The sequence below is a fragment of the Meleagris gallopavo genome, chromosome 1 (assembly GCF_905368555.1).
Source record: "Meleagris gallopavo chromosome 1, MGAL_WU_HG_1.1, whole genome shotgun sequence".
Classification (NCBI taxonomy): Eukaryota; Metazoa; Chordata; class Aves; order Galliformes; family Phasianidae; genus Meleagris; species Meleagris gallopavo.
This window is the reverse complement of record NC_139404.1, coordinates 185,182,018-185,196,471: the sequence shown is the minus strand read 5'-3', so window position 1 is coordinate 185,196,471 and position 14,454 is coordinate 185,182,018. Positions and strand designations below refer to the sequence as shown.

The 14,454-nt window shown below is 38.4% G+C and overlaps 1 long non-coding RNA gene across 1 annotated transcript; it reads left to right on the top strand.

The window, feature by feature from the left end:
• The first annotated feature begins 206 nt into the window (after nucleotides 1–206).
• LOC109365518 (uncharacterized) lies at nucleotides 207–13,268 on the top strand. Its single transcript, XR_004158669.2, has 5 exons — nucleotides 207–628; nucleotides 2,821–3,074; nucleotides 3,591–3,892; nucleotides 3,980–4,164; nucleotides 12,981–13,268. It is a non-coding gene; the product is annotated as an uncharacterized LOC109365518 (long non-coding RNA).
• The last annotated feature ends 1,186 nt before the right edge of the window (nucleotides 13,269–14,454 follow it).

Genomic DNA, 14,454 nt, shown 5'->3' with positions numbered 1-14,454 from the left:
TGGTGACTTCAAGTTTCCAGAGAAAATGCCAACAATCTCTAAAAATCTGACCATGTACTTTAAAATCAATTGCAATTCTTTGAGTATATAAGGCTGTGAATTGACTCACCAATGCCATGGGCCAGAACTGTTGCCTTTTTCCCACCTTATAACATCTGTGACAATTATTTCAGAAATCAAAAGCATAAAGTCAATAACTTTCAATCAATTGGAAGCCAGAAAGGATGAACATGTCTGATATTTTCTGTCTTGTCTTGGTTGCAGCTTCAGTCCTGAAGAGTGGTTGAGATGGAATTCAATCCCAAGTACTCCTGCTAGGTTCCCTCCCCATTGTGACGGAAATTACAGCAACTGTCACAATTTGTTTAACTTTGGTGTTCTTCAGACAGTTACCAACTCTTTTGGTCACTCTGTCATCCCAGAACCACAGAATCACAGAATTGTAAGGCTTGGATGGGACCTCTGAAGATCATCAAGCCAAAGCCTCTGCTAAAGCAGGTTCTCTACAGCAAGCTGCACAGGGAAGCATCCAGATGGAGTCACGTCCAAGTCAGACTGATCAGGAGATCCTACACTCCTGTGTCTATCTCCCTTGAGGGATTTCCTCAGAATGTCAAGCACATGTAAGGTGAGTCTCCAAGACATTGCTGCCCTCTAAGACTCTGTTGAAGGAGTTTCCCTTCCTCTTGACCAGTAGCATTTGGAAGCAAAGGACTCTTCCCCATTTGGCAGATGTCAGCTCCCCATTTGCTGACGTTCAGGACAATTCTTTACTTACCTAAGTGCATATATCAGCTGGGGGGAAAGAGGGAGGGAAGTGGGAGGAGTAATTCAACCCTTTTCAGTAATTTTCGGAGAACAATTCAAGAATCATTGCACTGGTGAAACGACAGAGCATGAATGTGGCAGTGTAGTTCATTGAGCAGACGGGTTTATCAGAGTAGGAGAGATCTCTCCCACAGAAATTCTAATGCTTTGTTTAATATTAAATACCACTTCAGAGCCAAGCACATAAAATTTAGATCTCAGAGCAGGCATTGGGTGACTTTATTTTTGAAGCTCGTGGAAAACATAATGTGTTTGCAACCTTGCTATGTCTAGATGGAGAATTTTATGTGTAATAATACATTTGAAAACCCAATTTTGTAGGAAGGAATTGCTGTGCTGGTTTATGCTTTGGTTTATGCTAGGCAAGAATGCCTGCTACAAATTCTGCAAGGATTTCCAGGATGCATTTGACAGTCATCCTTATCAGCTTTTCCTCATGATCAAAGAAAATCAACCTCTGACTAGTACGATGTTGATGATCTAAATTCCAATTCTAGCGAGAGCTGTAGAAACTCAAAAAAAAAGAAAAAAAAAAAAAAGATTTAGGACTTGGAACTAGGTGTTTACAAAGAGACATCACCTGGCAGCACACCATGCATTTTAAATACTTCTTTTTAATACCAAGAGTGAGCATTCAATATGGGCAAACATGGACCTCTCCATTTTATGGGAAATCAGTTGAGAGTTGCTCATTCATGTTCCAGGAGAAAAATAAAATGACAATAAAAAAGAATGTTACTTAGCAAAATAAAAATAAATTTTCCTACAGCTATTAAAATCAGAAATATCAGCTATTCTCACCCACTATTTGGGTTTAGTATGTTTCAGATCAATATCTTATATATGGTCTAACAGCTCTTCTTTTTCTTCAAATGGGGTTGATTTGAGGAAGGGAAGACAGAAAGGTTTTATTGCTGTCTAACGGGTATTGATTTCGTAACTGCTGAATTTAGAACAAAAGAGACTCTAGTGAAGGAATGCTTTTTTATTTCATGTGATGTGTTCCCCAAGGAATACAAAACAAGAAAGGACAAAGAAGGATTTGGGAAAGCTTATTAACACAGATCATAAAAATCAAAGAAATCATAGGAAGAGAATTCAAGAAGGCTGGCACAAACATTCCAAATGAGGGACCAGCCATATCTATGCCTTTCCTGACACAATTCTCCGAGCTGCTCATAAAACCTCCAATGATAGATAGACTAAAATCTCCCTAGCTGAAAACTTGCTTGAAAACTTACAAAAGAATAATAGCTAACTTACATATGTGACACCAAATACAGAAAATTCAGATGTAACTTAGAGCTGGAAAACAATGAAGAAAAAGCAGGGTTTAGATGCATGTTGGTAAAGAGATAAAAATGAGGAAAAACAGACTGTTATTGTATTTGACCATTGTATTTGCTCTGGTGGAGTACTCCAGAGGCTAATGGCTCAATGTCTTACACTCTCTGGCAGTCTCTAGAAACTGATTCTAAGACCAGAGAATCGTTGAAAGGGTGAACATAGCATCAGGAAAAAAAGGAAAAAAAAAACAACTAATTGTGCTTGTCACAATTTAAATCTTAATCTTAATATTACTTGGTGTGCCTCGCTGTTTTGGTTATATTATCTTTCTTTTTTATGTTAATTATGCCTGGACTAATAATGATTCTTGAATTAGACTGTTAAAATTTAATAAATCTTAGCTTTTATAAATAAAATGTTTTTCCTTTGCCCATAAACAATATTTTGAGCATAACAAAGGGAAGCATCTCTAGGGTAAGCATGTGTATTAGATTACTCTTTGTGCCATAGATTTCCAGGCTGTTTGCTTCTGATAGTAAATAAATTCCAGTTTACTGACACCCTGCAGCTCTGACTTGGTTTTTAGCTGTGATTTATCCTACTAATATACTGCCAGGAATATTTCTTTATTTTTGCTTATTTTTATAGACTTTTTTAGTACCAATCCCTTTAATAATTCAGGTCAATTGCTTATTCTCTTTCTAGGATGTTGCAAACGTAAGAAAAAACATTTTTACTGTGAGCATGATTGAAGACCAGAACAGGTGACCTGGAGATGTAGTAGCATCTCCAGCCCTGAAGATCCTCAAAACACAACTCGACATGGCTCTGAGCAACCTCAGCAATTTGATGACACCCTACAGGAGCAAATTAACTATCAGATGAATACTTTACAGTAATTTAAGAAGTATTTTTTCCTTTATGTAGATCTGTTAAGTTCAGTGGCATGAATCTTGCAGGTAAGAGTTTGCAATAGTGACACACGGAAAATATTATTTGGGGAACTTGGAGTTTTTATCAACAGAGGTAGTTAGTAACAGGATAGATGGATGTGAATGGTTGTGCTGGGACACGGGCCTAAGCGAAGTAGCCTCTTCAGATTTTTTTCTGTCTTATTTTCTATGATTTGTTCACACATGGAAGCTGAAGTACAGCATTTGGGGCAGAATGTGTCGCTCCTATTCAGATGGGGTTTTATTTTCCTCTAGGACTAGCCTCAGATAGAATCACTGTATAAATAATAGCTCTTGATTACTTCTGCTTGGTTAGGTAATAAGTGATTAGATTCCCAGTTGTAGCCTAACTGAAAATGATATAATTTTGTAGCAAATTCAGTGCACAAACAGTTTAATATTTTATGTGCCTTCTATTATGTAGGACAACACTAAAAATCACCATTGGCCAGTTCTGCTCTTGTGCAACTATCAGTAACTTCAGAATGGATTGACCACAGGTTTTTTTTTTTTTTATGGCAGAGCTTCTTCCCACCTACTGACAAGAAGAAATCTTGGGAAGTCTGAAATACGTTGTCAGCAGTGGAACAGTGATGTGGTCTCAAAGAGACTGTGTAGTGTCAATGTCACGCAGTCTGTATTGGGAAGCCTCGATGATCTCTTCCAAACTAAACTGCCAGAAATAGATACCAGCATGAAAAGTAATGGTGAACTTCTATTCATGAGCACTGGATTTTCAGTGTGGCATCAAAGCTTAGCAATCCTTCATTTCTCATTTACTTTGTTTAAAAAACACAAGGAATCATAGTGACAATACTGATAAGGTAAACACTGTGGAATATTGGGAACCAGGAAACTGGGTGTAGCCTGCAGCTTCATTTCTTATCAACAATGACCATGTCTGTTTGCAGATCAGTAGGAGGACACATGCTTCTATGTGTCCTCCCAAGATGCTGGACAGCTCTTTGGTCTTCAATAAGCGTATGGATTGTCGACTGCTGGAAGGAAAGCAGTAAAAGCACATAGCCTGCCTGTGGAATATGCTATTGCCAGATCAGTGAGCTGGAATCTAGAGCTGGTTTTCGGGAGGAGACAGGTGAATTTATGATTGGTTTTAATATTTGTGTTCATGCTAAGTACCTAGGGGCAGACACATAAAAAGGTGGAGTATCAAAAACCAACTCGCTTGAGTCTAAAAAATTTACAAAGGGAGCTCACAGCAGGATGAGTTACAGAGGCAGTTGTTTCCCATAGTTGCAGGAGCTATGCCAGCTTCTCCAAGGCAAAGTTCACACTATTTATCTTGAATCATCATATAACTTTCATGGGGTCTGTGAAGAGAAAGAAATCCATTGGAAGGTTTAGTTGCCAGAGAGAATTGTATTTGTACTCTCTGGAAAGGGAAAGAGCAGTCTTTAAATACAAGGGGATATAAAACTCAGCAAGACTAGTTGTTAAGTTAAGAGCCTTAAAGTTAGACATTGCTTTTGGATATACCTTTTGATTGCTGTTTCTACCAACTGGCATTTTGATATATAAATGTTTTATGATGTTAACAATAACTGAGATGTAGCAGAAACAAATTGTAAATTGACAGAGACACATCTCTGGTTCCTGAAATTACTCATTCCTTACTGTGTTAGGGTGAACCCTGTAGGAGCCAATGGACACACTCCCACTGTCTTCAACAGCCTTCAGTCATCCAATAATATCTGTACAAATAAACAGCTATCAAAAAGAGAGGGAAAAAGGAAGGAGTTCTGGGACAATTAGAGGCTTAATTTCCCTTGAATTTCCTCTTTGTGAGTTTTGTCTGAAGCAACCAATGGCTGGAGTATTTGGCAATGCTTTGCTCTGTGTGCATCTTCTTGGGGAGATGTTTTCTTTCTAAGACATGAAACTAATGTTTCAGCCTTTCCCTTCACCTGAGCACTTAGAGGACACAAGCATGAAGGAATCTAGTTACTTGGATAGTCCTAATCCTTTGCCACATTTGGCTATTACACTGAAATGTGACTAGAAAAGGACAAAGGAAGAAAGTAACAACATGGTCACATGAGCTTCTTTTCTTAATGAAATTGAACTGAAAATATTCTCCCCGTTCCCTTGCCACAACACACAAAATGAACTGGATGAGGGCCAGAGATATAGCAGGCTATCCAAATCAGCACAGGCATTCTTAATAGCAGGATGATGTGAAAGAAGAAGCATGCTGTTTAAAATCCCACAACATAGGTTTTGTTAATACTTTCTTCTTATCCAGCCAAGCCAGCATTCTGATAAGTTGTACTTAGAACTAGCAAGAGTTTAAAAAGGTGTTCTGCTGTGTATTTTAATTGCCTTTCTAAGTATACTGATCTTAATTATTGAATCATAGAATGGCTTGGGCTGGAAGGTACCTCAAGGATCATCAAGCTCCAACTCCACATTTAATCTTTATATTTTGAGAGTATTTGTTTTCTAAATGAAGATTCTTCTCTCATGGTTGCTGCAGGCTTCTACCTGCTTACTAGCTGGTGTAGTGGACAATCTTTCTATCTTCCCTGGTGTCATCTAAAAATAAATCTTTAGATTTAAACAACAAAAGCAACCCTGTAAGAAGTTCGAAGATTCAATTCACTTTACAATAAGATGATAAAGACAATCCCATAGCAAAAAGCATTAATTTGAAGGTAATGCATGAACTCAGCTATCCAGCAATGTGCAGTGATCACAAAAAGGTAACACATTAGCATAACCAGTCATTAACTTCAACCTGTTTTCCTCTCACAGAGAAGATACTCCCTTTATATAAGGTTCAGATGAGTACTTGTGACAATCCAGCAGTGTGGTCATTAAATGTTATTTTGTCCCAATGAGAAACTGAGTTTGAGCAACTAGAAATACTCCATTTCTTCTCTCTTTTCTAAAAAATTTCAACTTCAGTGTGTCCTAGAAATACTTCATGCCCTAAAATTAGATTAATGTAAAGGTTATTAAAAGAGTTTCTTTTACAGAACTAACTGTTCTCAGTACTGTTTAAAATAGGAATTTCCAAAAATAAAAGGCAAACATGAAATAGGAAAAAGACATCTGTACTTCAGAAGTGAATTTCTATGAATCTTCACACTGACACAATCCAAATGCTACCTAAAATTATAATTTTATTACATTTTTATTTTTATGCCACTTAATTTCCTCAGTTCTAGAAGAGGAATAGTTCAGCAAGATGACAAAGGATTATTCCAGATTGTCTAGGGGAGAAAAGAATAACTGATGAAATTTGACTGAGACCTAAGGACCCATGATTGATGTCTTTCTTTAGGCAACAGCAAATGCAGAATTTATGTGGTTCCAAGTTCCAGCAGTTCAGATCAGAAGGAAGAATAGAAAGACCCTTTGCCTGCTACAGTATCAGAAGGGCAAATAATCAGCCAGATTTCTCCTCTCAAAGGATATAATTTCGTTTGAGGGAGGTCTCATTGCTGAAAATCACTGCAAAATCAGAGATGTGGAACCTGGTCCAGTTTTCATTATCTGTAAATTTGGCTTTCACTTTTTTCTCGCCATTTAGCATATGTCAACTTGCAGAAACCTGCTGTAGAAATATGCACTTTGGAGCTAAGCCTTTGAAGTAGGCAGAGTCCTGTTTTTGTAAGAGAAAATTAGCTACACTCTCCTAGTGACTTCTAATACTATATAAGGAAAACTGGGAATATTTTTGAAATTCTGGAAAAGCTCATCGGCAGGAGCCTTCTTCTGTCTTGACTTGCTTCTTCTTTTAAATGATACCAGATCTATGCTAGCTGCTAACAGAAGATACTCTCAAGTCCTTTGCTTCTGTCTGTCTAGTATTTATGGATGCATTTATGACTTATAGGGTCTTTTTTTATATTTTACATACGGATCACCTCCTTGTAGCAGTTCTGAGTGCAGCTGTCATAGCTGTCATGAGCTTAGCTTACTTTGACACTTAGCACAATCGTACATGATGATCATTGATTGATATGAGCATATAAATTTAGTTTTATTGAGGCTGCTGGATCAAGCTGCTGGATAAAATTATCCATAGAAAAATAATGCCTCATTATTCTCTTCCAGTAGTAAAAAACATGAAAGCTTAAAATCAAAAAGGATCTCTTATTGGGTGTTTCTAAAAGGCAGTGATGAAGAACTGGAACTTGTAATTTCCTATTGACAGGGATGCCCTTAAGGTTTATACAGAGTATTTCAAAGCAGTAGCAGTTTACACCATGATTCAAATAGCCTGTTTGCCTAGGACATCCATTTAAGCAGTGCAATATCCGTTTCTGTCTCTGAAAGTGATTTCTAGCATGAGTCTTTTTTAATTTCTATTAATGTTACAGAATGGAGAAGATTGATGCTGATTCACACACTAGCTCAGTTAATTTTTCTTCAAGTATGGATTCTTATTAGGAATGTTTTCATGTAATGTAATAAATCATGCTCCTACAGTCAAGTCTGTGTTCATATATTCTTCTCTAGCATCTCCTCCTTAATAATAATTGTCATAAGAAATGGAGGAAACAAATGAATATTGGATGATTCACTGGTCTCCTGGTAATTCTGTCCAGAGTGATACAGGACAGCCTAAGAGCTGAAGAAGAGCAATTTTTGCTGGTAAAAGAGGGCTAAATTCGTTGATATCCTAGGCTCCATTTTGCTTTCTAATACTTTGAAAAGGGGAAGTAAGAAAGAAAAAATAAAAAATCTTTTACTGTCATGTAGATTTGCTCCTGTCAGCCTTGGCCACATGTCAGTTTCTTACTCCACTGATCTCCTGTGACTTTCTTGTTTACCAGCTTTAATTCAACTTTATCCTATGCTATCCTATAAAAGAATTCAACATAACTCCTCTAAAATTGATGTTTTCCTATTATCATGTTGCCTCTACTCTGAAAATTGTTTTTCTTGTGCAATTCTCTATTATTAATGGCAGAGACCTCTACAAAGTCAGTATCTACTAGTTAATCCCATGGAAGAAAAGAAAAAGAAAAGAGACATAGCTCCTCCTTTCTTGGCACAGGCACATGTTCAGATTTTGCCACGGTATTATTTTGCTCTTTTGAATTTATTTTAATAACACCTTATCTCTAATGAAAGATTCATTCCAACTTGTTTACAGCTACAGAAGCCAAATTTCCTGGTCTGTTGCTCTCATAACTTCATTCTTCATCATTGGCACTACTGTTAGATTTGCTCTGGTCTTCTAGTGGCATCTTGGATTTTAATGACTTTTTGATCTATGCCAGAGAATATGCTGACTTCTCATCTCATAGCGAATCCCATCAGGTCCTGCAGATGCTGATCTGATATTTGCTTGTTCCACTAATAAGCCTTGTAGTTTGGATGTGATCCTGGCCTTCTATTCCCACAGCAGTAGTTGCCTTCTGCTATGTCTGATCTGATATGCTAATGTAGCTTGTGACTAGCGCAAACCAAAAGAGTGGTGATTTCCCCTTCAGGGGACATAATAGATTCATCAAGCACTGCTCAGCAGTGTCTGATATAGATACATCTGTTCAATAAATCATATATCCAGAACCATCAGTAGGACAGAGGCATTTTTTTCCTGGAAGTAAGACATTTAATTACCTTAGCATGTGTAATTCCAGCTTTTATTACAAGCAATAAAAAATGTATCACCTTAAAAATTGAACCTCAGTGCTCGACTCTTCTGACTACTGACAAGATCAGACTCTTTGCCTTGCATGCATTTTACAGTGATTTTTATTTTTTTTTTTTAATACAGGAAAAACACATGAGCATCATCAGATTAATGAAAAAAGGTTAGCCCTTCTTAGCTGAAATGTGATAATAAGCCATAAATGCCCAGCTGGCCCACCACATATATACAGCAGAGAGAGATTAATTTAAAATTCTGAATGTGGAAAGGCTGTTTTTCTGCTGTTTTAGGCAAGTGAGAAAGCCCCAGATGTTTTTTCCCTTAGTTCTCTCTGCGCCTTGGCCTTTCCAAGTAAATAGAAAGCCCAGGTAGATCTTCTGTCCATAAGTGAATTCAGCAGCAGTATTTCTAAACACAAAATTTGAGATTTTCTGGGGTGTTTTTTAATTAAAAATCAATCCTTAATGAAAAGCAAGTAAAAATATTTTTTTAACCTAATATTAAAGCTTATCTTAAAAAGAAATAGTTTAAGAGGAACATTTCTTCTACAGCTGCAGAGTTCCTGTGATAATCTGAAATTTCCAACAGGTATGAGATTTCCCAACAGACGTAATATTAATTAAGTTAATTTGAATAGAGGATTTACCATCAGGAAATTGTCTTTGAACATAATCTGTTGGTTATACCTTAATTCTGAACTTCCTTGGATTGTAGTTGTAAATGTGAGCAAACTCACACTATCTGTTGCTTCTAAAAATTTTTTCAGCTGGGGATACTTTTACCCGTTCACTGCAGAATTTTCTAATTAGATTGCAAGACGTGGTATGTCAATTTCATGCTGAAGTGGACGTATGATTTCTGAACTGGAGCTGAATATATATGATTGGTTCAGAAAGTGGTAGAGGGATGACAGAGTTCATGTATGGTTGCCTGGAATGAATTAAGCAGATATTGTGTGAATGTCATGTGTAAAATGAAAGAACAAAAAAGAAGTTATAATATGAAAATAAGCATTGGCCTGTGGAAATAAATTTTAAAGCTCCTCTTCTGGCCGTTTAAAATATTTGAACAAGAGGGTATCCAGTGAAATAAATATGAGAAACAGTCAAAGCCAATAAAATACAAAATGATCTACAATTATAATTGTCTACAAAATGTACAATTAGCCTGAAGAACTCATTGCCACAGGAAATTACACATCTCCACTAGAAAGGGGTGTCCTAGGTTGCAAGAATATACTTAGTTTTACTAATTAATGCTAACAGTACAGCTAATATAATTAACAACCCAAACTGAAAGATGAAGCCAATCACTAATTCAAGAGGGAATAATCATATATAATATGAAGGATGCTTTATTTTACATACAACTGCCTTGATAATTAAAATTTTTCTGATGCATCTGCTCCTGTGTGCTATAACAGATAAGATTATAGGGAAACCTTACATCTGATTAACAGGGCGAAACTATGTTCTTGTGAAAGATCTATGAAAACTAAGGAAAAAACGACACAGGCTCATTTTGTAGTTGCTGCTCTCTTCTACAGATTCAGTTAAACATCAAAAGCAATAAGGTATATATATACTTTTGTTTTTTTAAATTCAGTCTTCAAAGTTGTAGAATCTTGTTTACTTTCAAAAATTTACTTTGTTTGAGCATTTTGGTCTTTTCCTGTCCTTTTGTATTTATTTCTAAAGCACACAAATTTATCTTTATAAAACCACTTTTTATTCTTCTTCATACAGCCATCAAAGGAGTTATTGAATGGCAGGGTTTTTTAATCAGTATTTGTAAGGTATTTAATGAATAAAATGGCAGATCTACTTATTTCTCTACTTCTTAAAGACTTTATTGAAATACAATTTAAGTAAAGGCTGTTGAAGAATAGTGGTTCAGTTACAGACTCCTGCGGGACACCACTCATCACTGATTTCCATCTGGTCATCAACCTTTTGACTGCAACTTTTTTAATGTGATCATCCAGATAATTTCATAGCCACCATGCTGTCCATCCATCAGATCCATGTCTCTCTGTTTTAGAATCATGGAATCACCAAGGTTGGAAAAGGCCTACGAGATCATTCAGTCCAACTGCCCACCGATCACCAATAGTTCTCTCTAAACCATGTCTCTCAACACAAAATCCAAACGTTCCTTGAACACCTCCAGGGTTGGTGACTCCACCACCTCCCTGGGCAGCCCATTCCAGAGCCTGACTACTCTTTTGGAAAAGTAGTATTTCCTAATGTTCAGCCTGAATCTCTCCTGGCACAACTTGAGGCCATTCCCTCTTGCCCTATCGCTAGTTATGTGAGAGAAGAGGACGACCCCTACGTACCACAACCTCCCTTCAGATAGTTGTAGAGTGCAATAAGGTCTCCCCTGAGCCTCTTCTTCTCCAGATTGAGCAATCCCAGCTCTCTTAGCTGCTTCTCATAAGACTTGTGCTCCAGACTCCTCACCAACTTCGTTGCCCTTCTCTGGACACACTCCTGGGCCTCAGTGTCTTTTTGCAGTGAAAGGCTCAAAATCGAACACAGTACTGGAGGTGTGGCCTCACTAGAACTGAGTACAGAGGCACAATTACTCCCCTGCTCCTGCAAGCAACACTATTTCTTACACAAGCTAGGATGCCATTGGCCTTCTTGGCCACCTGGGCACACTGCTGGCTCATGTTCAGCTGAGCATCAATCGGTACCTCCAGGACCATTTCCTCTACAGTCTTCCAGCCACTCTGCCCCAAGCCTGTAACATGGCCTGGGGTTGTTTTGGCCAAAGTGCAGGGCCTGGCACTTGGTCGTGTTGAACCTCATCCCATTGGCTTCAGCCCATCCAGCCTGTCTAGATTCCTCTGTAGGGCCTTGCTACCCCCAGGCAGATTGAAACTTGCTGCCAACTTGGTGTCATCTGCAAATTTACTGAGGGTGCAATCAATGCTCTCATCCAGGTCATCAATAAAGATACTGAACAGGACAGGCCCCAATACCAACTCCTGGGGGACACCACTCGTGACTGGTTGCCAGCTGGATTTAATTCCATTCACCACCATTCTCTGGGCCCTGACCTCCATCCAGTTCTTTACCCAGCAGAGTGTGTACCTGTCCAAGCCATGGGCTGCCACTTTCTCCAGGAGAATACGTTGGAAACAGTGTAGAAGTCTTTGTTGAAGGTCAAGGTAGACCACATCAATAGCCTTTCCCTCATCCACCATGCAAGTCACTATATCATAGAAGGAGATCACATTAATCAAGCAGGACCTGCCCTTCACAAAGCCATGCTGGCTAGGTCTGATTCCCTGGTTGTCCTGCACATGCTGTGTGATCTCACTCTAGACAATCTGCTCCGTAACCTTCCCTAGCACTTAGGTCAGGCTGTCAGATCTGTAGTTCTCCAAATCCTCCTTGTGATCCTTCCTGTAGATGGGAGTCACACTGGCAAGTCTCCAGTCTTCTGAGCTCTTCTGAACTGCTCTCCAGTTGACTGGGAATACTGATAGATGATGGAAAGTTGCTTGGCTATCACTTCACCTGCTCCCTCAGCACTCTCAGATGGATCTTGACTGACTTGTGTCAGTCCAGGTGGAATAGTACGTCTCTGACTGTTTTCTCCTGACTTATGGGGGGTTTATTCTGTTCCCCATCCGAGACTTCCAGTTCAGACAATAGAGTATATTAGTCTGACATTTAAAGACAGATGTAAAAAAGGCATTGAGAACTTCTGCCTTTTAATTATCCTCAGTGGTCACGTTCACAGCCGCATCCAGTAAGGAATGGAGATTCTCCTTGGTCCTCCTCTTACTGTTAATATATTTGTAAAAGAGTTTCTTGTTCCCTTTTGCCCCACTGGCCAAGTTGAATTCAAGCTGGGCTTTTGCCTTTCTAATTTTCTCCCTGCGTGCCCTAACAACTTCTTTGTACTCTCTCTGAGTTGCCTGTCCCTTCTTCCACATGAGGTAGATTCTCTTTTTCTCCTGGAGCCTTAATATCAAATGCTTTATACATTTCCAAATAGATGGCATCAGTTGCTCTTTCCTTATCCCCTTATGTTGTAATGTCATTGTAAAGGACCACCTGACAATTTGTCCTCAGTGAAACCATGCCAGGTGTCACCAGTTACCTCTTTGTTTTTCAAGTGCCTTAGCACAGTTCCCAGGAGGATCTCGTCCATGGTCTTTTGGGGGTACAGGGACAAGACTGATTACAATCCCTTATAGTGGGTCTTCTTCTTTCTCTTTAAAAATAAGAAATAAGAATTTATTTTTTTTTTTTCTCCTCTTCCAATCATAGAGAACTTCACTGACCCACCATGACTTTCAAGATACGATAGATACTTATCATCTTTAGCTGCTATTTCTCTCTGGACTTTTGGAGGCATCTCATCAGTTCCCATGGACTACAAGTTCCATAGATGGTCTCACAGCTGATCTCCTACATTGGGTGGTACTTCATTTTCCCAGTCTCTGCCTTTGGATTCTGTCCAGTAGTTGGAGCTGTTGCCAATGAAAACTGAGCTAAAACTCATTGAGTTCCTCAGCCTTCACTACCTTGATTGCAGCCAGGTCTCCTGTTTTACTCACCAGGGTAAGTGCAGTTTCTTTTTATCCTATGTACTTGAAGAAAGCCTTGTTATTTTTTATTTCTCTTGCTAGTTCATCTACTGCTGTATTTTGGCATTCCTGTTCCCCTCCCTTCACTCCCAGTCCATATCATCTTCCTAGGCTGTGTATCCCTGCCTCCACTGCATATGTTTTTTTTCTTCCTGATCCTCTTCCCCTGACTGACTTCCAAAAATCTGCTTTTCTGATGTTTGTTGTCTTGACATTTTTTACCTGCCCTGTACCCCTCAAAATTGAGAACATGATCACTGCAGCTTCCAGTCTTGACCTCTCCAGTAAGTCCTTCTGCACTAGTGAGTTGGGCTCTAGTTGGGCTCTCTGTCAGCTGCATTAGGAAGTAATTCTGGATTGCTTGCAGTTCGATGTACCACTTTTCCAGTGAATGTTTTTCCTTGTCTGTCTGTCCTGGATTTGTTCCGTCACCTTCTTAGGGACTGAGATGAGACTGATCATTTTGTAGTCTCCTGGATCCCCCCTTCTTGCTCTGAAGTAAGTATGGCATTTGGCTTTTCTGCAGCCCTCAGAAACCTCCCCTGATTGATATGGAGTTTAAAAGCTGTTGCAGGATGACCCACAATGACACATCTTTCACCTCCCTTGGATGCATCCTATCTGGTAACATGGACTTGTGTACGTCAAACTGACTTTTCCTTTCCCTACTTACACTCTATTTCATCTACGTGTTTTTTTTGTTTTTTTTTTTTTTAACTGTTCTTGTATGGTATTTCCAATTAATCCCTAGATTTAGGAAGATGTTTTTATGCATATCTTTTTTTTTTTTTTTTTTTTTTTTAGTCTAGTAACTGTCTTTACAAAGGTCTCTAAGTCATCATGCAAGATTTATGTGATTAAAACAGTAAATAAACAAACAGCATCTACTTTTATTGTCTTCCGTCATCACTTCTATACACTGATTTACTGATTAGTGCATTCTCATTAGTAATTACTTTTGCTGAAAGCAAGTAAGGTCATAAAGATTTAGCTGAGGCTTTCAAAACAAGTTATATATTATATTACTTAGTAATGCTCTTAATTACCTCTATCATGACAGGCAGAAAGCCAACAGAACTATTCTGGAAAAGTCTTCCAGCTTCAAAGACTTTGTGTAAGACTTTTACTGTCACTGCCCAGAACTGGAAACTTAT